Source organism: Globicephala melas, chromosome 4, assembly GCF_963455315.2.
Source record: "Globicephala melas chromosome 4, mGloMel1.2, whole genome shotgun sequence".
In the NCBI taxonomy this organism is placed as follows: Eukaryota; Metazoa; Chordata; class Mammalia; order Artiodactyla; family Delphinidae; genus Globicephala; species Globicephala melas.
In genome coordinates this window covers 53,740,957-53,747,884 of record NC_083317.1, presented here as the reverse complement: position 1 = coordinate 53,747,884, position 6,928 = coordinate 53,740,957, and the positions used below count along the sequence as shown (strand labels likewise).

General features: G+C 40.5%; 1 protein-coding gene across 1 annotated transcript in view; it reads left to right on the top strand.

Moving 5' to 3' along the window:
- The first annotated feature begins 926 nt into the window (after positions 1-926).
- Positions 927-6,928, top strand: part of LOC132597190 (SCAN domain-containing protein 3-like) — a 382,646-nt gene continuing 376,644 nt past the window's right edge. Inside the window, exon 1 of the mRNA XM_060297563.1 lies at positions 927-968. The gene's annotated coding sequence lies outside the window, so the exon portion shown is untranslated. The remainder of the gene's footprint in view (positions 969-6,928) is intronic.

Genomic DNA, 6,928 nt, shown 5'->3' with positions numbered 1-6,928 from the left:
TCAATTTTGTGCATCTTATTTCCTGGACGTCGCTTTGTTTTTCCATTTCAATCTCCTTGTTATGGGCTGAATTGTGTTCCTCTAAAGTGCTGACTCTGAAGTCCCAATCCCCAATACTCAGAATCTGACAGTATTTGGAGATAGGTCTACAAAGGTGATTACAAAGGTGATTAAGTGTAAATGAGGTCATTAAGGTGGGACTAATTCAATAGACTGGTGTTCTTATAAGAAGAGGAAATTTGGACACAGACACACAGAGGGAAGACCCTGAGAAGATACAGGGAGAGAGGATGGTGATCTATAAGTTAAAGAGAGGAGACTTCGTAGAAACCTTGATCTTGTACTTTCAGCCTCCAGAATTGTGAGAAAATAAATTTCTCTTGTTTTAGTTACTCAGTCTGTGGTATTTAGTTATGGTAGCCCATGTTGACTAACATAGCTCGCTGATAGCACCGTGCTCTCACATCTTTCCTCAGATCAGATTTCATGGTCCCACATCATAATCATGGCCTCTCTACACCTTTGTTTTTGTGGTGCCTCATCTTTTTGTTATATTTTATAAGTCCTGCTTGGCAAAACTTCCACTCTGATTAGATCCCGCTCTCCACTTGGATAAAGCCCGTGGCCAAACAGCTGAGCACGGCTAAAGGAAAACAACACTCATTTAGTACCTATGGGAGCATCTCACATTCAACATTTACTCTCTTCTTCCCGAGAAGACTGTTTTTTTTGTTTTTTTTTTGTTTTTTTTGTAGTACGCGGGCCTCTCACTGTTGTGGCCTCTCCCGTTGCGGAGCACAGGCTCCGGATGCACAGGCTCAGCGGCCATGGCTCACGGGCCCAGCCGCTCCGCGGCATGTGGGATCTTCCTGGACCGGGGCACGAACCTGCGTCCCCTGCATCGGCAGGCGGACTCTCAACCACTGCGCCACCAGGGAAGCCCCGAGAAGACTGTTTTACAGCATCAGGTTAGTCCTCATACTTGCACTCCCCTTTACAGTCTCAGCCAATGATCTGCCTCGTGATTTAGGGCCAGAATAGTGGTAACCAAAACAGTACCGCCGATCCGCCCTCAGCAAGTATACCAGCTTCACATACTCTAGTCTTATCTGTGAAAATGGGTTCCTGCAATTGTCCCCTTTCTCTCCTGCATCAATGCCCTTCCCTCCTTTCTGCAGGATCATTCCTATCAGCATGTCTGTATGCCCTAATACTTTATTACAGTAGGCTTTGCTGGTTCGTGGTTACAAGCCCTGAAATCTTAATGTACAGAACAGTGATTTATTTCTTGCTTATACAGCATTAAGCAGGTGCTGGATGACTCTTTAGAGCAGCTCTCCCCTATGAGAGTGACACAGGGATTCTGGTTCCTTCAACTTGTGAGGTCAATACATGGCTCTAGGGTCCCCATGGCCAGGAAAAGAGAGTGGAAGGTGGCATAAACAGAGTTGGAAAAAGAAGCTTTGAAGAACAACATATAAATTTTTTTTTAAGGGAAAGCTGTTTTAGAGATAAACATTTAAAAATCCAAGATATTTTAAATTTAACTGTTTACTATCCACTATGTGAGATTTCACCTACCACTGATAAATAAAATAAGGATGATGATCTCCTTTGCATGCAGTAGACACATTAATGGGATTTTCTCTTTCATTGTGTGTGTGTGTGTGTGTGTGTGTGTGTGTGTGTGTGTGTGTGTGTATGTGTATGTGTTCTCCATAGAATCTATAGCAGTATACTCATCTTATTCTTGGGAGAGCAAAGGTGATTTCATTCAGTAAATATGCAATTGAGAGGGAGGGATTGTTCATCTGGGTTAAATTTTCTTTTCAGACTCTGCAGAATCAGGCATAAAAATCATCTGAATTCATGTATGAAAGGAAACTATTTGCTGTCCATATTGTCAGAGTGAGGGCAATGTATTTGTTTATGCTTGTGCATACCTGCTTGGGGTTTTTAATAGGCATTCATGTCACTCCAGACTAACCTTTGGTTTTAAGAACCCAGCTGCATGTTTATAAATATGTCCTTCAAAATTGACAGAACTAACAAAGAAGCATATGGTATATGATTTCCTTTTGTTACATAATAAACCACTCCAGAACTTACTGGCTTAAGACACTTGTTTATTTTGTTCATGATTCTGTGGGTTCGTTTGTTCTTTTGGTCTCACTGGACTAAGTTACGTGTCTGCAAGCAGTTGTCTTTCAGCTAGGTAGCTCTGCTTCTGAGGGTTGGCTGGCTGTAGACTGGGTGGCAGTGGAGATGGCTAAGCCAGCGTCTCTCATCTGCCTGCAGTACAGCCCAGGTGTGTTCACACAGAAGTAGGCAGGATCCCAAGAAAGAGTGGAAGAATGTAGGGCGCTTCGACTCAAGGCATGGAACTGATACACTCTCAGCTCTGCCACATTCTATTGGCCAGACAAAGCACAATGTCAGGCCGTATTCAAGGAGTGACGGAATAGATTCCAACTTTTTTGTGGCAAGAGCTGCAAAGTCAAATGCAAACGAATATAGGAAAAGGAAGAGAAATGATTTATGGCCACTTAGTAACCTACCACATCGGACAGGCACTTGAGAAGTGCAGCACGAGATCTTTGAAATCTGTTCCTTCACCTAGTACTAGCCAGCGAGGAAAACAAAGGTCAGAAATAAGTGTTTGAAAACAAGGCTTCCTAAATATTTCTCCATTGCTTGCCCAGTTCTGCTGTCACTATTAAATACAGAACTTTAAGAAAATAGTCATTCTTTTAAAACTAAAAGCTTCAGTTTTTGAGCTCATTTATTTTCCTGTGGAAATAGTTTTTCTGAACGAGGAAGTGTGTTGACTGCACTGAGAAGGACCAACATCTTGTCCCCATGGTAACAAAATTTTGAATTCTCCAAGTGTTCGCCACGTGGTGTTTTGAAACCCAATAGCCACATAGTACTGCATTATATAACGTGACGACGGAATCTACACACACTGCACGTACAGGGACAGTGAGTGGGCTCATAGGTGCAATTTGGTATCAGATCAGAATTATGGCCTATGAAATAATAAGAATATGGTTATATTGCTGAAAATAATAATAATAAAAGTAATCTTTCTTGTAGGAGATACTTGGATAACTCTGTTATCTTAGAAAAGTACTCCTTTCAGCAACATAGGAATAGACTGCATTTTAACGCTTTTAAGTACGTTGTAGGCATCAAGCTTACATGCTCATGTGCAAATACACAGGAACATACACACACATGTGCATGTGCATAACTGTTGAGCTCTGAATTTAAACAAAAGTGCAGCAACTGTAACAGGCCTGCTATTAGTTACTGGAGTATTTGAAATGATGACTCTTGTCCTGACTTACTATATTCTTTTAAAGAAGATGTTTAAGAAGTATAATGTCTGAGTCATAAGATATTTGTGTGGGTGGTTGCTTTTCCATGGTAATTGTTCACTCTCCTAAACCCCTATCTTAGTAAGTATCACTAGGGCTTTTAAAAATTAGAATTTAGATTCAAATCAAGCTATATCTCTATGTAGTGATTTGGGGTATATAAATGATAGATTTAATATCTGTGTCTATGACTTTTGTTAAGCTGCATAGGAACCATGAAAGAACAGATTTCTGCTCACTGTGGTAGCTGAATGGCTGCTGTTGCTGCTAGGACTGTAAAGCAATTTTCTATTGTAAAACCCATGGTAATAGAGTGCAGGAAAGGTGGATTCCTAGGGGGATTGAGGAGGGGATGCATGTGGGATGTTTTTGAATGAGTCACTGGACAGGATTGGAAGCATTCTTCAGATTAGAGATAAGAACTAGTGCTTGGAAAAGCAGACATGGGCTTTGAACTGAGAAGAGAGAGGTCTTCGGGACCCTAGGAGGGATCCTGGGATGATGTCTTCCATCTGAAGGGGATACAGAAAGTTTGGAACCTAGATCCTGATACTAACTGCAAATAGTAGGTTAATACGACAGGCCTGTCATCAGCTGGTGTAATGATTAAAGAACTCAATGGAAGCAACATGTTTTTAAAACTGTAAAGCAATGCACGAAGCTCTTTCCTCTTCACTGGGGGCCCACAGAGGGAGAAGTGAGTTAGAAGGTAGGTGGAGTGTTAAAAAAGAAAACACTGTTGATATGCACTTTCCTTCCCCAAACTGCAGAAGGGCCGGCTCCCTTAGGGCTTGGAAATACAGGTCTGAAGAGGGAATACTGAGTGGAAGAAGGGGGATCTATGTACCTTCTCAGTGTGCCTCTCAGGTCACTTGGCAACTGGATGTTGGTTATCTTAGGAGAGGGAGTTTATGCTCAGGAAAGATCTCCCTTGTACTTGCATTCCTTGGGTTCTCATTTGTAATCCATCCTACATAATCTTCTGAGTTTCTATCCACCATATGTCATTTATTTGTCTATCCACCATATGTCATTTATCCACCATTTATTCCTCACAATCACTCTAGGATGAATATATTTATGGGTTGCCCTCCCCAAATTCAAAAATCCAGAAAGCTCTAAATTGGAAAGTTCTTTTTGTAATTTTGGTGACAACACCTAACTTGAACTGCCAGAAAACTGTTAATAAATTTTATTTTTCTCATCTAGTAGATTACTGATACTTCATTTTTCTGAAGGAATATCAATATGTTTGCTTACTAATTGCTGTCCCAAACATTGTGAGTCTGGGACATTATAAAAAATTCTGAAATCTGATCCCAAGGATATCAGGTAAGAGACTGCGGACATGTATTATCTCTAGACTAAAGATTGAAACTGAGGTTCAATGAGGCTAACTGCTTGGTTTAAGGTCACATAACCAGGAAACAATGGATTTCAACTCAGGTATATTGGAATGGTGGTTTCTTTTTCAACCAAACTGTAACCAGTTTCAGTGAATTCTTTGTTTTTGAGTCAGAGAGTTATTTTGATGCACCACTTTTAAAAGAATAATGAAAAATGTCTTTGAGAGCTGCAGCCTTAGGCAAGCACTCACCATCGATCCATCACTCACATTGTAAAGACGGAGAAACCCTCCATTGTTCTTTTAGCTTGCAGAAGCCTGTTCATTCCATACGCCTTTCTCTCTAGCGTTAGTCCCTGGATGACGTACTGGCTTCCTGTCATCTTAAGCTGAATATCTTCTTAGCAACACAAATAAAACATGGTGAGGACAAAGCAAGTTCCAAACACAATCCCTGGGCCCTCAGTATGTGAAATCTAAACCTTGTGATCATTGTCAGTCTTTCCAGACCTCGTTCTTCATCTCAATCTGTTTCTATATTCTCTTTTCTTCGTTTTACACACTCCATGAAAGAGGGTTATACGGTGCCATCTCTACTCTTTACCTGCTTCCTTTTAAAGGGCTGAGTTTTCCTTTTCTCCCAATCATTTGCCAATTTTGGTAGATCAGGTGATTTAGTTGATTTAGTGGTGCATAGTCAGGATTCCATGATTATGGTTGTATTTATTTTAGAAATGGAAAAGTGTGTGAGGCAGATGTCATCTGTCTTAGTCAGCTTGGGCCGCCGTAACAAAATACAATAGACTGGATGGTTTAAACCACAGACATTTTTCACAGTTCTGGCTGCTGGGAAGACCGGTATCAAGGTGCCCGAAGATTTGGCTCTTGGTGAGGATCTTCTTCCTGGTTTGCCTTAGTCCCAGGGCCATCTTCTCGCTGTGCTCATGTGGTGGAGAGACAGAGAGAGCTCTGGTCTCTCTCTTTTTCTTATAAGGACACTAATCCTGTCATGGGGCCCCCACCCTCATGACCTCATCTCCAAAGGTCCCACCTCCAAATACCATTACACTGGACTTAACAGCTTCAACATATGAATTTGGGGGGACACAATTCAGTTCATAAAATCATCTATTTACTATAACACATTCTTTTAATATTTAAAAATTCTACATAAATGTATACATAGCATTGGATTGGTAATCAAAATGTTAGATTCTGGTTCCTGCTTTGCTATTGGAAGAAAAAAAAAACACCTTAATACAATATACCCCAGTTAAAATAATTTTGTCAAGTCTGAACACTACGTTACATGTATAACAGAGCAACACAAAAGTAATAATATCTCTAAAGTATACTACAAAGACTTTTTTGTAACTTCACTTTTTCTTACTAGTTAGTGATTTATCCATCTTTTCTGAATTGCTACAAGTAAACATTTTCCTAGTTTCACAGATTTTGGAGTCATTTTTTCAGCTTCTGCTCAATGGATATTTCTATGGTAGATAATAATTGCCTTTTGATCTCCCCCTCTCTATCTCTCTCTCTCTCTTTTTTTTTTGGCCACACTGTGTGGCTTGCAGGATCTTAGTTCCCCGACTTGAACCTGGGCCTCAGCAAAGCTCCAAGTCCTAACCCCTGGACCACCAGGGAATTCTCTGCTCTCGTTTTATTTTGCTCCCTTTTTAGGTAGCTCTGACTTTGCTCTTTTGGCGGAGAATTGATAGTGATAGCGCAGTGGCTATAAGTGTTTAAAAACAAGTGAGATGAAAGTCCTATATTTTCAGAATATAATTTCTCTACAATTTGCAGTTTAAAAATTGAACATTGACATGATCCCCTTTCTAAAACAAAAAAAGGTATAAAATTCCCAGTGCATGTGTTTAAAAAAATTCTTTCATTTCATAGCTGGCAAAAATCATGCCAGATATTTAATTTTTTTTTTTTTTTGCTAAAAGACTGTTCTAAAGTAGCCCTGACTAAAAAAAAAAAAAAAAGTGGTTCTGAAGAACCTAGGGGCAGGACAGGAATAAAGACAGGAATGGACTTGAGGACAGGGGGAGGGGGGAGGGGAAGCTGGGACGAAGTGAGAGATGGCATGGACTTATATATACTACCAAACGTAAAATAGATAGCTTGTGGGAAGCAGCTGCTTCCCAGGGAGATCAGCTGGGTGCTTTGTGACCACCTAGAGGGGTGGGATAGG